This window comes from Ascaphus truei, chromosome 20, assembly GCF_040206685.1.
Source record: "Ascaphus truei isolate aAscTru1 chromosome 20, aAscTru1.hap1, whole genome shotgun sequence".
NCBI lineage: Eukaryota > Metazoa > Chordata > Amphibia > Anura > Ascaphidae > Ascaphus > Ascaphus truei.
In genome coordinates this window covers 6,679,343-6,695,686 of record NC_134502.1, presented here as the reverse complement: position 1 = coordinate 6,695,686, position 16,344 = coordinate 6,679,343, and the positions used below count along the sequence as shown (strand labels likewise).

Genomic DNA, 16,344 nt, shown 5'->3' with positions numbered 1-16,344 from the left:
TCACAGGAGACACAGAGGTATCTGCCCATTAATGCACAGGCCGTACTGACCCCGGTAACCTCACAGGAGACACAGGGGTATCTGCCCATTAATGCACAGACCGTACTGACCCCGGTAACCTCACAGGAGACACAGAGGTATCTGCCCATTAATGCACAGACCGTACTGACCCCGGTAACCTCACAGGAGACACAGTGGTATCTGCCCATTAATGCACAGACAGTACTGACCCCGGTAACCTCACAGGACACACAGGGGTATCTGCCCATTAATGCACAGACAGTACTGACCCCGGTAACCTCACAGGAGACACAGGGGTATCTGCCCATTAATGCACAGACCGTACTGACCCCGGTAACCGCACAGGAGACACAGAGGTATCTGCCCATTAATGCACAGACCGTACTGACCCCGGTAACCTCACAGGAGACACAGAGGTATCTGCCCATTAATGCACAGACCGTACTGACCCCGGTAACCTCACAGGAGACACACAGAGGTATCTGCCCATTAATGCACAGACCGTACTGACCCCGGTAACCTCACAGGACACACAGGGGTATCTGCCCATTAATGCACAGACTGTACTGACCCCGGTAACCTCACAGGAGGCACAGAGGTATCTGCCCATTAATGCAAAGACCGTACTGACCCCGGTAACCTCACAGGAGGCACAGAGGTATCTGCCCATTAATGCACAGACCGTACTGACCCCGGTAACCTCACAGGAGACACATAGGTCTCTGCCCATTAATGCACAGACCGTACTGACCCCGATAACCTCACAGGAGACACAGAGGTATCTGCCCATTAATGCACAGACCGTACTGACCCCGGTAACCTCACAGGACACACGGGTATCTGCCCATTAATGCACAGACCGTACTGACCCCGGTAACCTCACAGGACACAGAGGTATCTGCCCATTAATGCAAAGACCGTACTGACCCCGGTAACCTCACAGGAGGCACAGAGGTATCTGCCCATTAATGCACAGACCGTACTGACCCCGGTAACCTCACAGGAGACACAGAGGTCTCTGCCCATTAATGCACAGACCGTACTGACCCCGGTAACCTCACAGGAGACACAGAGGTATTTGCCCATTAATGCACAGACCGTACTGACCCCGGTAACCTCACAGGACACACAGGGGTATCTGCCCATTAATGCACAGACCGTACTGACCCCGGTAACCTCACAGGAGACACACAGAGGTATCTGCCCATTAATGCACAGACCGTACTGACCCCGGTAACCTCACAGGACACAGAGGTATCTGCCCATTAATGCACAGACCGTACTGACCCCGGTAACCTCACAGGAGACACAGAGGTATCTGCCCATTAATGCACAGACCATACTGACCCCTGTAACCTCACAGGAGACACAGAGGTATCTGCCCATTAATGCACAGACCGTACTGACCCCGGTAACCTCACAGGAGATACAGAGGTATCTGCCCATTAATGCACAGACCGTACTGACCCCGGTAACCTCACAGGAGGCACAGAGGTATCTGCCCATTAATGCACAGACCGTACTGACCCCGGTAACCTCACAGGAGACACAGGGGTATCTGCCCATTAATGCACAGACCGTACTGACCCCGGTAACCTCACAGGAGACACAGAGGTATCTGCCCATTAATGCACAGACTGTACTGACCCCGGTAACCTCACAGGACACACAGGGGTATCTGCCCATTAATGCACAGGCCGTACTGACCCCGGTAACCTCACAGGAGACACAGGGGTATCTGCCCATTAATGCACAGACCGTACTGACCCCGGTAACCTCACAGGACACACAGAGGTCTCATCCCATTAATGCACAGACCGTACTGACCCCGGTAACCTCACAGGAGACACAGAGGTATCTGCCCATTAATGCAGAGACCGTACTGACCCCGGTAACCTCACAGGAGACACAGAGGTATCTGCCCATTAATGCACAGACCGTACTGACCCCGGTAACCTCACAGGAGACACAGAGGTATCTGCCCATTAATGCACAGACCGTACTGACCCCGGTAACCTCACAGGAGACACAGAGGTATCTGCCCATTAATGCACAGACCGTACTGACCCCGGTAACCTCACAGGAGACACACAGGGGTATCTGCCCATTAATGCACAGACCGTACTGACCCCGGTAACCTCACAGGACACACAGGTATCTGCCCATTAATGCACAGACCGTACTGACCCCGGTAACCTCACAGGAGACACAGGGGTATCTGCCCATTAATGCACAGACCGTACTGACCCCGGTAACCTCACAGGAGACACAGAGGTATCTGCCCATTAATGCACAGACTGTACTGACCCCGGTAACCTCACAGGAGACACAGAGGTATCTGCCCATTAATGCACAGACCGTACTGACCCCGGTAACCTCACAGGAGACACAGAGGTATCTGCCCATTAATACACAGACCGTACTGACCCCGGTAACCTCACAGGAGACACACAGGGGTATCTGCCCATTAATGCACAGACCGTACTGACCCCGGTAACCTCACAGGACACACAGAGGTATCTGCCCATTAATGCACAGACCGTACTGACCCCGGTAACCTCACAGGAGACACAGGGGTATCTGCCCATTAATGCACAGACCGTACTAACCCCGGTAACCTCACAGGAGACACAGAGGTATCTGCCCATTAATGCACAGACCGTACTGACCCCGGTAACCTCACAGGAGACACAGAGGTATCTGCCCATTAATGCACAGACCGTACTGACCCCGGTAACCTCACAGGAGACAGAGGTATCTGCCCATTAATGCACAGACCGTACTGACCCCGGTAACCTCACAGGAGACACAGGGGTATCTGCCCATTAATGCACAGACCGTACTGACCCCGGTAACCTCACAGGAGACAGAGGAGTATCTGCCCATTAATGCACAGACCGTACTGACCCCGGTAACCTCACAGGAGACACAGAGGTATCTTCCCATTAATGCACAGACCGTACTGACCCCGGTAACCTCACAGGAGACACAGAGGTATCTGCCCATTAATGCACAGACCGTACTGACCCCGGTAACCTCACAGGAGACACAGAGGTATCTGCCCATTAATGCACAGGCCGTACTGACCCCGGTAACCTCACAGGAGACACAGGGGTATCTGCCCATTAATGCACAGACCGTACTGACCCCGGTAACCTCACAGGAGACACAGAGGTATCTGCCCATTAATGCACAGACCGTACTGACCCCGGTAACCTCACAGGACACACAGAGGTATCTGCCCATTAATGCACAGACCGTACTGCCCCCGGTAATCTCACAGGAGACACAGAGGTATCTGCCCATTAATGCACAGACCGTACTGACCCCGGTAACCTCACAGGACACACAGGGGTATCTGCCCATTAATGCACAGACCGTACTGACCCCGGTAACCTCACAGGACACACAGGGGTATCTTCCCATTAATGCACAGACCGTACTGCCCCCGGTAACCTCACAGGACACACAGAGGTATCTGCCCATTAATGCACAGACCGTACTGCCCCCGGTAATCTCACAGGAGACACAGAGGTATCTGCCCATTAATGCACAGACCGTACTGACCCCGGTAACCTCACAGGAGACACAGGGGTATCTGCCCATTAATGCACAGACCGTACTGACCCCGGTAACCTCACAGGAGACACAGGGGTATCTGCCCATTAATGCACAGACCGTACTGACCCCGGTAACCTCACAGGAGACACAGAGGTATCTGCCCATTAATGCACAGACCGTACTGACCCCGGTAACCTCACAGGACACACAGAGGTATCTCTGCCCATTAATGCACAGACCGTACTGACCCCGGTAACCTCACAGGAGACACAGAGGTATCTGCCCATTAATGCACAGACCGTACTGACCCCGGTAACCTCACAGGAGGCACAGGGGTATCTGCCCATTAATGCACAGACAGTACTGACCCCGGTAACCTCACAGGAGACACAGAGGTATCTGCCCATTAATGCACAGACCGTACTGACCCCGGTAACCTCACAGGAGGCACAGAGGTATCTGCCCATTAATGCACAGGCCGTACTGACCCCGGTAACCTCACAGGAGACACACAGGGGTATCTGCCCATTAATGCACAGACCGTACTGACCCCGGTAACCTCACAGGAGACACAGAGGTATCTGCCCATTAATGCACAGACCGTACTGACCCCGGTAACCTCACAGGACACACGGGTATCTGTAAATGAAAGTTCACCCCTTGGTTGCTATAGTATTGTTAACACAAGTGAATAGACTAAAGGCGTTAACGTGACATGTAATATCCTTACATGTAAATCTGTGTATACTGTCAGATACCTGTGAGAAAGTGCAGCTTATATTTCAGATCCCGCAGTCTGAGTAACCCCTAAACACCCGCACCCGGCATATATTTTATCATTCATTTTATACAGTATATACACTGTGTGATAATAATAACGTTTCTAATTGTAGCAGATGGATAAATGAATTAATTATTTATAGAGAAACCTGTTTTTATCTCATGTTCCAGAGAAACAAACAGCGCAGAGATCAGCGCAGATAGAAGCGCAGAGGCGGAGAAATCACGGAGCGCTCAGGAGAGGAAGAAATCACATAAATACATATATACACTCACTACTACTGCACGCTCACACACATACACACACACACACACACACACACACATCACTTCCACTGCGCGCGCACACAAACACGCGCGTACACACATACTCCTACTGCACGCGCACGCACTCACATACACACATACACTCACTTCTACTACGTACACACACACATAAATACACATATACACGCACTTCTACTGCGCTCTTACACACGCTCACACACATCATTTTCACTGCACACACATACATCACTTTCACCACACAATTCCACTGCACGCGCACAGACACACACACACACACACACACACACATCCCTTTCACTTCACAAACGCACACACATACACATATACACAAATACATACCCTTCACTTTCACTGCACACACACACACACACACACACACACACACACACTGTCTAATTGTGTTCTTTTTAATATTAGCCTTTGCATTACATATAAGAATAATGTTTCTGTAATTTCTCGGTGTTACCGCTCTAAGCTTCACAAAGATAAATGTATCACATATGCACAGTAAGTTTAAGCACGATTGCTCATTTAATGCAGAATTCATTCGTTTTATTGCGGTGCTGGGATAAGGAATAAGGTTTATTTAGCATTTTCTTAGTGTCATTTATTCAGCTTTCTGCAAAGTACAAGAATGCCAAAGGGGACAGTTCTAAATTAGTGATTATTAGTCGTTCATGTAGAGAAATGCAAAATAATACTATATACCCCAAGTATGAGAAATGTGTAATCTTACATTTGTAAGTGTCAGCCCTTTTTCCTTCCCTTGTCCTGTCGCTGACACTCTAATAGTTACCGGGAGCTGCAGAGATCGGGGAATTTGCAGCAGTTTTGCCAGTAAAACATTTCCTGTGAGAATATTGTTGGGATAAAAAGATAAGAAAGACAAAGCAGTAATTGTGTCCGAGGACAGATCATTTAACACAGGAATCAGTGGCTGCCCAGAGCTCGTCCTGTGTGCAGGGTTTGTACATATAACCCTTAATATGCAGGTTCCCCTGATAAACAGCCCCTTACTGCACCATCATCTGACCTCCCAGCACTGGGGGTCTCCAGCCTCACGGTCCTGGGGCTCACACTGCCCCGGGGCAATCAGAGAGACCCCTCCATCCATTACCCCCCAGGTAAAGTGGTACAGAACAGGATGTATTGTGTGACGTTTCAGTGTAAAACCCTCTGGCAGTCGACTGCTGTGTGTATTTTGTGATTGTGTGTAATGTGCGACTATTACACTATATTCTGTATTATCAGGCATTTGGGGGCGGGTTTTCTGTCTTTTATATCAGTTTTTACTCATTATTGCGGGTTCTGTAATAAGGTTTCTAATTAGTGACACAGAACAGTGAGTTACACACCTGCTAACTTTCCAAGCACTCGCTCACTTTAATCCTTAGTCTAACGGGCTCCTTATCTGGGCTGCTCACCTGAAACTGAACATGCAGCAATGTAAAGCCATACTGAGTATAACCCCCATCTCCAACCAGCTCAGCTATCTTCTAATTAAAGAACAGGAACCCCTAAAACATTGCTGAGACTCCTACAGATCTGACTGCTGGGCTGAGCTGCCAATTATAACGCCCTGTGACGATTAGTTACCCCTGTGTTTTAATGGGCAGCTGCCACACACACACACGTCAAACAAACACACAACGTGTCACACACAAATGTGACACACAAACATGTCCCACCTCATTTCAGTTGTATCCCTAAGAACAAATAGCTGTGTATGAAAATATTCACAATCCATTTAAACCGGGGTTTTATTGTCAAACATATTGTTTAATAAAACAGCATCACCAGTGTTTTATGTGATAAACAAGTATTGCCCCAGCAGCAGCAGCAGCAGCAGCAGCAGATAATACCCCGGGGTGAGTGAGGATTTGGTGACACCTTGTGGTTGTGCAGGAGAAGTGCAGCTGGAACACAGGGACATTGGGGAAAGTTACAGAATAATAATTATTACAGTGATGAGAACAATGCGGAGATAACTATATTAATAAGCCAGGTCTCTTCTGTGCAGGATTAAATCAGCATGTGACTGTCAGCCTGTGTCTGGTGTAAAGAGTCATTGTTACACAAATAAACTGTCTTCTGTCACTATTTCTGGTTTCTCTGTTTGTGCTTCTGCTGCCTACATATTACAGTGGGGGGGGGGGGGGGGGGAAGTAGGATCGTGGAGTTAGAGAGAGGGGGGGTGGGAGCAGGGGGTTAGAGAGGGGGAGGTTAACTACAACATATCCCTAGATAACCCTTGTCTTGTATATAATGTATACCCTGTTCATTTATGTAACTGAATTTGTAACCATGTACTATTTGTTTTACTCTGTGCCCAGGTCATACTTGAAAACGAGAGGTAACTCTCAATGTATTACTTCCTGGTAAAATATTTTATAAATAAATAAAACCCCAGGGTAGGGTTATTCTAACATGAGGTTGTGAGAGAACCGTAGAGAACATATGGTGAGTTCGTCCTTAGAGGTAACACGGTGCAGATACTGGCTGTGCCTTTGCTTGTGTAGTGTATCCCCGCCTAGAGTATGGGCTCCGTTAGAGTGGGAAACCTCGGATAACGAGGACGATAGACAGGATCCTGGTGAAGGCACATCAGCAACACATCTCCGCCCCCAGGTCTCCCCTTTTTATAGAACAAATAAGAAAAACTGGGGGGCCAGAGGAAAAGGAAGACAAGATTAGGGGAAAGTATGGACCCTGAGAAGCGTCCTCAGTACTAGCACAATAAACTGACTATGCCAAATCCCTTATAGTAAATCTGTCATATTTTACACTAACTGCCGATCACATTGAAGTCTGAAACAGGGGGCTATCCTTCTCACCCTCGTCAGATATTGATACATCTGAGTGGGTAAAAGATACTAACCTCTTTGCCCGCTAGCTTACATTACATAGATTCTTTAAAATGCGGGAGTACAGACTAGCAAACCTACTAGAAATCCCCCCCACCGGACCCCACAGTCCTAGCTGTCCTTGAAAATCTGTCACCCCTATTAGAAGACTCAAATAGAGAGAGTGCCTGGTGCGGGACCTTTCACTTCACCGAGACCAACATTTCTGCCGCACAGCGAACATTTCGCCAATATAGATATTTTTGTGGATTTGGTCACAAGATCTGGAATCATTAACCAAAACAAAATGGTGGACAACCTCACCCATTCAGAGATGGCCTCCAATTCTTTATATATAATATATGTATGTCCCCTCTCTCTCTGTGTGTGTATAATATATGTATGTCCTCTCTCTCTGTGTGTATATAATATATGTATCTCCCCTCTCTGTGTGAATATAATATATGTATCCCCGCTCTGTGTGTGTATATAATATATGTATCTCCCCTCTCTGTGTGTGTATATAATATATGTATCTCCTCTCTCTCTGTGTATATAATATATGTATCTCCCCTCTCTGTGTGTGTGTATATAATATATGGATCTCCCCTCTCTGTGTGTGTATATAATATATGTATCTCCCCTCTCTGTGTGTGTATATAATATATGTATCTCCTCTCTCTCTGTGTATATAATATATGTATCTCCCCTCTCTGTGTGTGTGTATATAATATATGGATCTCCCCTCTCTGTGTGTGTATATAATATATGTATCTCCCCTCTCTGTGTGTATATAATATATGGATCTCCCCTCTCTCTGTGTGTATATAATATATGGATCTCCCCTCTCTCTGTGTGTATATAATATATGGATCTCCCCTCTCTGTGTGTGTATATATAATATATGTATCTCCCCTCTCTCTGTGTGTATATAATATATGTATCTTCTGAGAAAAAGCGTAAATAAAAAACACAGTCTGAGGTTATTTTGAAACGGAATAACACGTGAATTTATTCAAATCAAGTGCACATAGGGGGCTCTTTCAAAGCTGTCTCCTAACAGATAACACGGTATGCCATATATTTATACCCTAAAAACTTTGTGTCCTCCCTCTATGGGGGCTTGCGCGTCACTAATATTACCTAATTTTGTAATACATAACAATACTAAAGCTGATTTCATTTTGTAATACATAATAATACTAGATTAATGTCTGTCAGCTAAAAAACATTATGGGGTTAAATTGGATGTGCCTATTCTGCCACCTGGCATATTGTATGAGAAACAGTTTCACTGTTAAGCTCAGATTCTATCTTAGAGGCTTCTCATAACTTCTGGCCTGTTTACACTTTCATTTTGGAGCTGATTGGATGAGGAAAGATCAATAAAGTCAGCTAGGAGCAAAAACATTCCATTCTCTGTTTCACACGTTTGTTCACACAGAAATAAGACTCACAAAGACAAGACAAGATGGCGGACTAAAATATTCAAACAAACTGGCTTCATCCTAATGCTGTTATGTCGACCCCCTAATGTCTCAACTTCGTCAATGTGTACAGTACTGTGCTACTGTGTCAATTTGCAGGTGTTTAAAAACCAGATAAAAACCAAGTCTACCATTGTGAATCGACGTTGGTCCTTGAAGACGCTGAAGACGTTATCAAATGTAGGCGTTTCATAATCAAAACTTTAAAAACTCAATGCTCTGTGCTTTTTTCTACATTCCTACAGTATACTTTCACAATTGCTGACTGGACTGAACACCATGTGTACACCGTACACGTATAAAAAAAAAACCTGACTGTAGTTATGCATTTTTAATATGTTCTGCAATTAATGCTGCAGCAAATAACATGGCGACTGTAGCAGAAATATATAAATATTTCATTTCAAGCTCTGTTTTTTACAAATTTTCACCTGACGTTCGTGGGTGGAAGCTTTCTATAAGATAAACCTTAAGTAACAATCAGTGTTTTTTTCGCATCGACCATGCACCCGGAGAAAGAGGAGGGTATTGGGATGTGGTCCCAGATTTTTACAGTATGTTTGATCATGGCAAGTGCAAAAGGAGACAGGTCGGGTTTAATCCATATAAGATTCGTCAATCCCAATCCAGCAATGTACCGGCACCAGCACCAGTTTACAATAACGGTCCGACCAGTGAAAACCTGGTGAACGGCAAACCTTGCCGGAATCCCTGCAAAATTTCCAGCCTGAGCCTGATTTCAAATACAGATACCAGTGTTATGGATTACAGGTAGCATACGGTATATATATATAGCATAATTATTATAGGTTACAGGTAGCATAAGGTACATATATAGTATAATTATATGTTTTAGTACAGCTTAGAGCAGCGTTTCCCAAATGGTGGGTCGCGACCCAGCACCGGGCCACGGAACCAGAATTGCCGGGTCGCAGCGAGGCTGGCCGCGCGGTGTGTCCCGTCCCCCCCACTCAAGTTGAAAAAAATGGCGGCGATTCGCCCCGCGGTCCCGAACGCTTGCGCAGGTCAAGCAGGGCCCGCTCCCTTCCTCCCCCCCGCTCCCAACGTGGGACGGAGGAGAAAGTACCAGCTCCTCTACGGCCTGCACGTTACGTGGGACAGAGGGGGAAGTACAAGCTCCTGCGGACCGCTTCCCCCCGCGGCCAGCTTCCCGAGCTCACCTCCCGTGGCACCCCCTCCCGAGCACACCTCCCATGTGTGTGTGTATCAGTGTCTGTGTGTGTGTATCAGTGTCAGTGTGTGTATCAGTGTCTGTGTGTGTATCAGTGTCTGTGTGTGTGTGTGTGTGTGTGTGTGTGTGTGTGTGTGTGTGTGTGTGTGTGTGTGTGTGTGTGTGTGTGTGTGTGGCAGTGTGTGTGTGTGGCAGTGTGTGTGTGTGGCAGTGTGTGTGTGTGGCAGTGTCTGTGTGTGTGGCAGTGTCTGTGTGTGTAGCAGTGTCTGTGTGTGTAGCAGTGTCTGTGTGTGTAGCAGTGTCTGTGTGTGTAGCAGTGTCTGTGTGTGTAGCAGTGTCTCTGTGTGTGTAGCAGTGTCTCTGTGTGTGTAGCAGTGTCTCTGTGTGTGTAGCAGTGTCTCTGTGTGTGTAGATAGTGTCTCTGTGTGTGTAGCAGTGTCTCTGTGTGTGTAGCAGTGTCTCGGTGTGTGTAGCAGTGTCTGTGTGTGTGTAGCAGTGTCTGTGTGTGTAGCAGTGTCTCTGTGTGTGTAGCAGTGTCTCTGTGTGTGTAGCAGTGTGTCTGTGTCTGTAGCAGTGTGTGTGTGTGTGTATCAGTGTCTGTGTGTGTATCAGTGTCTGTGTGTGTGTGTGTGTGTGTGTAGCAGTGTGTGTGTAGCAGTGTGTGTGTGTGTGTGTGTGTAGCAGTGTCTCTGTGTGTGTAGCAGTGTCTCTGTGTGTGTAACAGTGTCTCTGTGTGTGTAGCAGTGTCTCTGTGTGTGTAGCAGTGCCTCTGTGTGTGTAGCAGTGCCTCTGTGTGTGTAGCAGTGCCTCTGTGTGTGTAGCAGTGTCTCTGTGTGTGTAGCAGTGTCTGTGTGTGTATCAGTGTCTGTGTGTGTATCAGTGTCTGTGTGTGTATCAGTGTCTGTGTGTGTGTATCAGTGTGTGTATCAGTGTCTGTGTGTGTGTGTATCAGTGTGTGTGTGTGTGTGTGTGTGTGTGTGTGTGTGTGTGTGTGTGTGTGTGTGGCAGTGTCTGTGTGTGTGGCAGTGTCTCTGTGTGTGTAGCAGTGTCTCTGTGTGTGTAGCAGTGTCTCTGTGTGTGTAGCAGTGTCTCTGTGTGTGTAGCAGTGTCTCTGTGTGTGTAGCAGTGTCTCTGTGTGTGTAGCAGTGTCTCTGTGTGTGTAGCAGTGTCTGTGTGTGTATCAGTGTCTGTGTGTGTGTGTGTGTATCAGTGTCTGTGTGTGTGTAGCAGTGTCTGTGTCTGTGTGTGTGTAGCAGTGTCTGTGTGTGTAACAGTGTCTCTGTGTGTGTATCAGTGTGTATACATCAGTGTGTGTGTGTATCAGTGTCTCTGTGTGGCTGTGTGCGTGTGTCAGTGGCTGCGTGTGTGTATCAGTGTGTGTGTCAGTGGCTGTGTGTGTGTGTGTATCAGTGGCTGTGTGTGTGTGTGTATCAGTGGCTGTATGTGTGTGTATATCAGTGGCTGTGTGTGTGTCTGTGCAGGCCCTATAGGCCAGTATAGGCGATAACATTTTTAGTGGGTCACGAAGGAGAAGTTCAACAATAACTGGGTCACGGAAAAAAAAGTTTGGGAAACCCTGGCTTAGAGTATACTGTCATAATATTAACTACTTTTTCTTGCCTTGGAAATAATATCAGTTACCAGAAGTTTTTCAGATAGAATTTCTTTGATCTACCGAGAAATGGCCAGGATGTATTGTTGTAACATATGTCGTTGAGAGGCAGGTATTTAGCATAAAGGAGAAGTTACTTGAACTGTAAGCACCCTGTGGTTAAACTGTAATGCCAGTAAGACAAGTCAGCAGCCACAGAGAATGATCACGTACCACACGTACGAAATGGATAATAAAAGGTTAGCGTAAGGCCATGTTAGACAGAACCGAGTAGCAAGCCACACTGAGATGAAACTTACTGAGACTGGCGTGACATATAATAATATCTTTGGGTTCGTGAGTATGACAGGCATACTAAGTAAATAATCTCTGCATAGGTAGATATGGATTGTTAGCTTATATTTTGCTATCTTATTGTTAGCTTATTTTCTTTGCTATTTTGCTTATGATGTTTTCTTGTTATTTTGTTGTATTACAATAAACAACAAACCTTATCTTATACAGACTGAGTGACCTTTCTTTATAATAATCTCACAATACCCTGACAGAAAAAGGGCGTGGGACTGTGTTCTGCAGGTGAAACATCGTGATGAGTGCTCCTGTTTAGGGCAGAATATAACTTATGAGGCATTACCTGGGAGAAAAGGGTTTTGCATCGTGCCCAGATTACCAGCAAGCTTGCTTGTACCAAAAATATTTCCAGTTCATCAGCTGTCAACTACAGGTGTAGCAGGCTAGCTGTCACCTGTCAACTATAATGCAGACTACGGGAGTGACAGTGGCTCATCTCCACCCGTTTGGCAAAGGTTATAATGAAGGTAAATATAATCTACAATACAGTAATAAGTTTAAAGATGCAGTTCAAGCTGCCGTGTTTAAAAAAAAGTATTATAAAACAATATGTGCATCAATACAATATGCACACAGAAAAGTGATTAGCTACAGTAAACTGCAAATCGGTCCGTTCTCCTGTAATCAATCGCTTTGCTCAGGGTTATTTCATTAAATTCTTGCACAATTATTGAAAATGTAGTTCTGCAATATGATTGAGCAGTTACTACAGTAGATACAGTACAATAGTAGATACAGTACAATTGATGGACAGCTAGGGAGAGGGCGTTGCTCAAGAGCCAGAGCCTATCAGAAGTTTGTTCTCATTTTACAGACACACATGTAGGATATTGCTTGAACTGCTGCTTTAATTCCCAATGACGCGACTTGACGCATGAGCAATACCGGAAATCATAGCATCATTTTTTCCCCCAGAAAATAAACTTTGACATCAAGCGGCAAAAGGCAAAAGGAAGAATTTTGATGGACCTCTAATACTGCTTTTTTAAAACATTGCTTGCGCATTGTGAATTTTTATTGATTCATATTCAATACTTTTTTATTAACGTTGTATTTGTTTGCATTTTGCAGTATAATTACAGTAGACTTGCATGTGTAATTAACTCTGCTAAGAAACCCCCAAAATAAAAATGTATATCTTTTATTCTATATGTAGTATTCAATACTTTCAACTTTTGCTAAGCTTGCTCTTCTTTTCATACTGTTTTTATTTTATGCGCATGCGTGTATCTCATTGGAACTTTGTTGAAACACATATGCGTGTCATCACATTTAGGCGCATGCGTGTATGTCTTTGAACTACTGTACAGGTACAGGTATAATCCTGCACACCCGGATGAGTGTGATACTGTAAATCCTTCTTGGGGATTTGGCGAGAATGACTGACTCCACATTCAATGTAAATTTCAAGTCAGAAAAAAAGAGAGACATCCCTTTTTTTCCCCTCGACATGGGCTTAAACATTTTTGCCATTCTTACAATCACTAGCTTTTTAATTCTACAGTCATGTACAGTATACTGTACTTTATGAGGTGGGTGGCATACTGTAATTTTTATTTGGGGGTGGGGGTGTTCAAATGATTCTCATGAATTTAAAGAAGGAACAATTTTATTTGTACAGGATAATCAAGGAAAATGAATAATACAAAAATACAGCAGGTCGTCTTTTCTTCAAAATGTACAATCTTGTCTTTATCTTCTTCGTAATGTCAAGCATTGCATTCTGTAGTTCTTTTGTCTTTGAGAGAGAGGGGGATTTGGGCAAATTACTGACTGTTACTCCAGTATTCACACTGTAAAATATGTTTGCACATCCCCCCCCCCCTTCCTGTCGTGCTGCAGCTCTGAAAAGAAAAACAATTTCGCCAGGATTAGTGCATTAAAGGCAGTGAGTATTTCACAATATTGGGCTATAACTACTGTCTAACTATACAGGAAGGCCGCTGAGACCGCGCTGTTTCCCCTCTGGGACCAGAGCTGTGATTGGTTGGAATTTGTGACGCGGTACACGTCACTGTGTTCCGCCTGTCGATGCATGGAGTTCCCCCTCTCTGCTGTGCTGATTGGAGGTTGAGACGCGCAGTACCCAAGAGCTGTAACTGCTGGAGAAAGCGGATCTCGATTGATATTCTTCTACTCCCTCACCAACTCTGGCTATCCCATTCCTTGGAGGAGCAGAGATGTGAGGGTGAACAATTTCGGCATCTGTGGCCATATCGTAGCCTGTGAAGGAAGACGTGGTGCCTTCTGTGGATCCTGTGCAACAGTCGTGGGAGCGCCTTATCCATTACTGGTTTTTCTACTGTGACAAAAGTACCCTTTTGCCATGTACCTTTCATCCAGGGATCACGACTTTCACCACTTCCAGGTAGCGGAGACAGTCTTCTGACACAGAGGTGAAAATAAAGCTTTGGCCTGTTTATTTTGCCATTAAGATGTTACAGCAGATAACATGAATAAATCAAAACAAACAAAAGTCCTTGCTCCACTGAGCACAAAACACCGCTCTCTTAGTACAAGCTTCTCTAAAAACAAATTGGTCAGCTCACAGGCAGGCTTTAACAGCTGCTCATCTTCATTAGCAGTTGCAGCTGTGTGAGACCAGGGAGAGCTAAAAGTCCCGGTCTGGATTCTACCTGGTAAGTCTCCAAAACGTGGAGTGGAGCACTGGTCCACCCTACTCTCCAAGTGCTCTGCCCCAGGGACCCAATAGGAGGTGAAAAAATCCAAAATTACACACTGCATCTCCCTGGGGCTTCATTTTGGCAGAAACCCTGCAATAATTGAGGGGCAACATATACACTTTCCACTACCATCCCATTATATCTGTCACAATACCTACAGTATCGACACAGCTTATTCTAACAAAAGCCACCGGTTGACCGGGGCTTACTCTAGACCGCGCACCGCCGCATCTCCTCCGTGCACCCCCTCCGCTCACATGGCGTTTTGCTCCCCCTTCCCAACCCCCTAGCTACTCCTGCTGTGCGCCTCTGCTTCCCCGCACCCCCGCTTACCTCACTTCAAACCTTCAGGGGTGTCGGGGAAGCCGGGAAAGCTGGGGAATCCGGGCACGCACGTGACAGTGACGTCACAGTGATGCGCAGACAGGCCGCGTCTCCACGCTGCCCGCACGCATCCTGCCGTGCGGCTTTTGTTAGAATAAGCTGTGCCGGGACAGTACATGCCTATATAGTATTTCTATTCTGCACGTGCATATTTTACCTTCCATATACAAATTATATTTTTACATACTACACCATAAGGGTCTTGCGCTTTCTTCTTTTTCTCTTTATCTAGCTGGCGTTTTCTTGACCTCAGCCTTTCCAGTAAACCTGCAGACCCTCTACTTGTAAAGAGATGTTTATTATTATATATACAGGTATATTTGCACTGTGGTGTTATTTGTCTAGGTCACATACACAGTATTTTACTCACTAATATATGTTAAACTTCAGCTGCTTATCTGTGGTTTCATATATTTTTCACATTTTTGCAGTATAGGTCTAGTATGACCATTTAATTATAATTAATTTTTACACATTTTTGATGTGCTTGGACATTTTCTATATACCCAATGTCTCAGCCACAATGGTGCCCTTCTCACTGCCATTGAAAGTGCCATGAGTCTTGCTGATCTGTTCTCAACTTTATGTCTGTGAGAGCACTCGGTATCAATCCTCTCATTGTATCCTTCTTGAGTGTTTCTTCCATGTACTGTAAGCTGCTCCGATGTGCATGGCTCTGGATAGGGATGTTATTGCTACTGTTGGTTTGCATACTGAAAAATACTTTCCTATAACACACTCCATTTTTCAGTCCATAGCGTCTTTGAAGGATACAGCTCCTCGACATGCAACTTCATTTTTCTAGCAATCCTTGTGATTGCAGCGTAAACTTTAGGAGGGCTTCCCAAAAACCTGACCAATTTTTCTCAATAGAAATCATCCCAGCAAATCTTTTAAGAGCAAGCAATTTCTTGTCTGGCTGTGTCCACTCAGCCTCCATCACCCCCTTTATAACCTTGTGCAGGGGAAAATATCTCATCTTCCTTTGTGAGCCCATGAATAATTTCTTACTTCATGCGTTATTCTTCTGTGTCTTGTAACTCCAGTATTTACCTCATTGTCTTAATTAAGGGGTCTACAAGGTCTAAATTAAAATCCAAATCTTCATCTAACCCCACCTGTTTGGATGAACCCCAATATT

At 45.6% G+C, this 16,344-nt stretch overlaps 1 protein-coding gene across 2 annotated transcripts in view; it reads left to right on the top strand.

The window, feature by feature from the left end:
• LOC142471297 (class I histocompatibility antigen, F10 alpha chain-like) overlaps positions 1-6,750 on the top strand; it is a 176,081-nt gene extending 169,331 nt beyond the window's left edge. For both annotated transcript variants that reach the window (XM_075578131.1, XM_075578130.1), the window contains exon 8: positions 4,534-6,750. The gene's annotated coding sequence lies outside the window, so the exon portion shown is untranslated. The remainder of the gene's footprint in view (positions 1-4,533) is intronic.
• Positions 6,751-16,344: the final 9,594 nt, after the last annotated feature.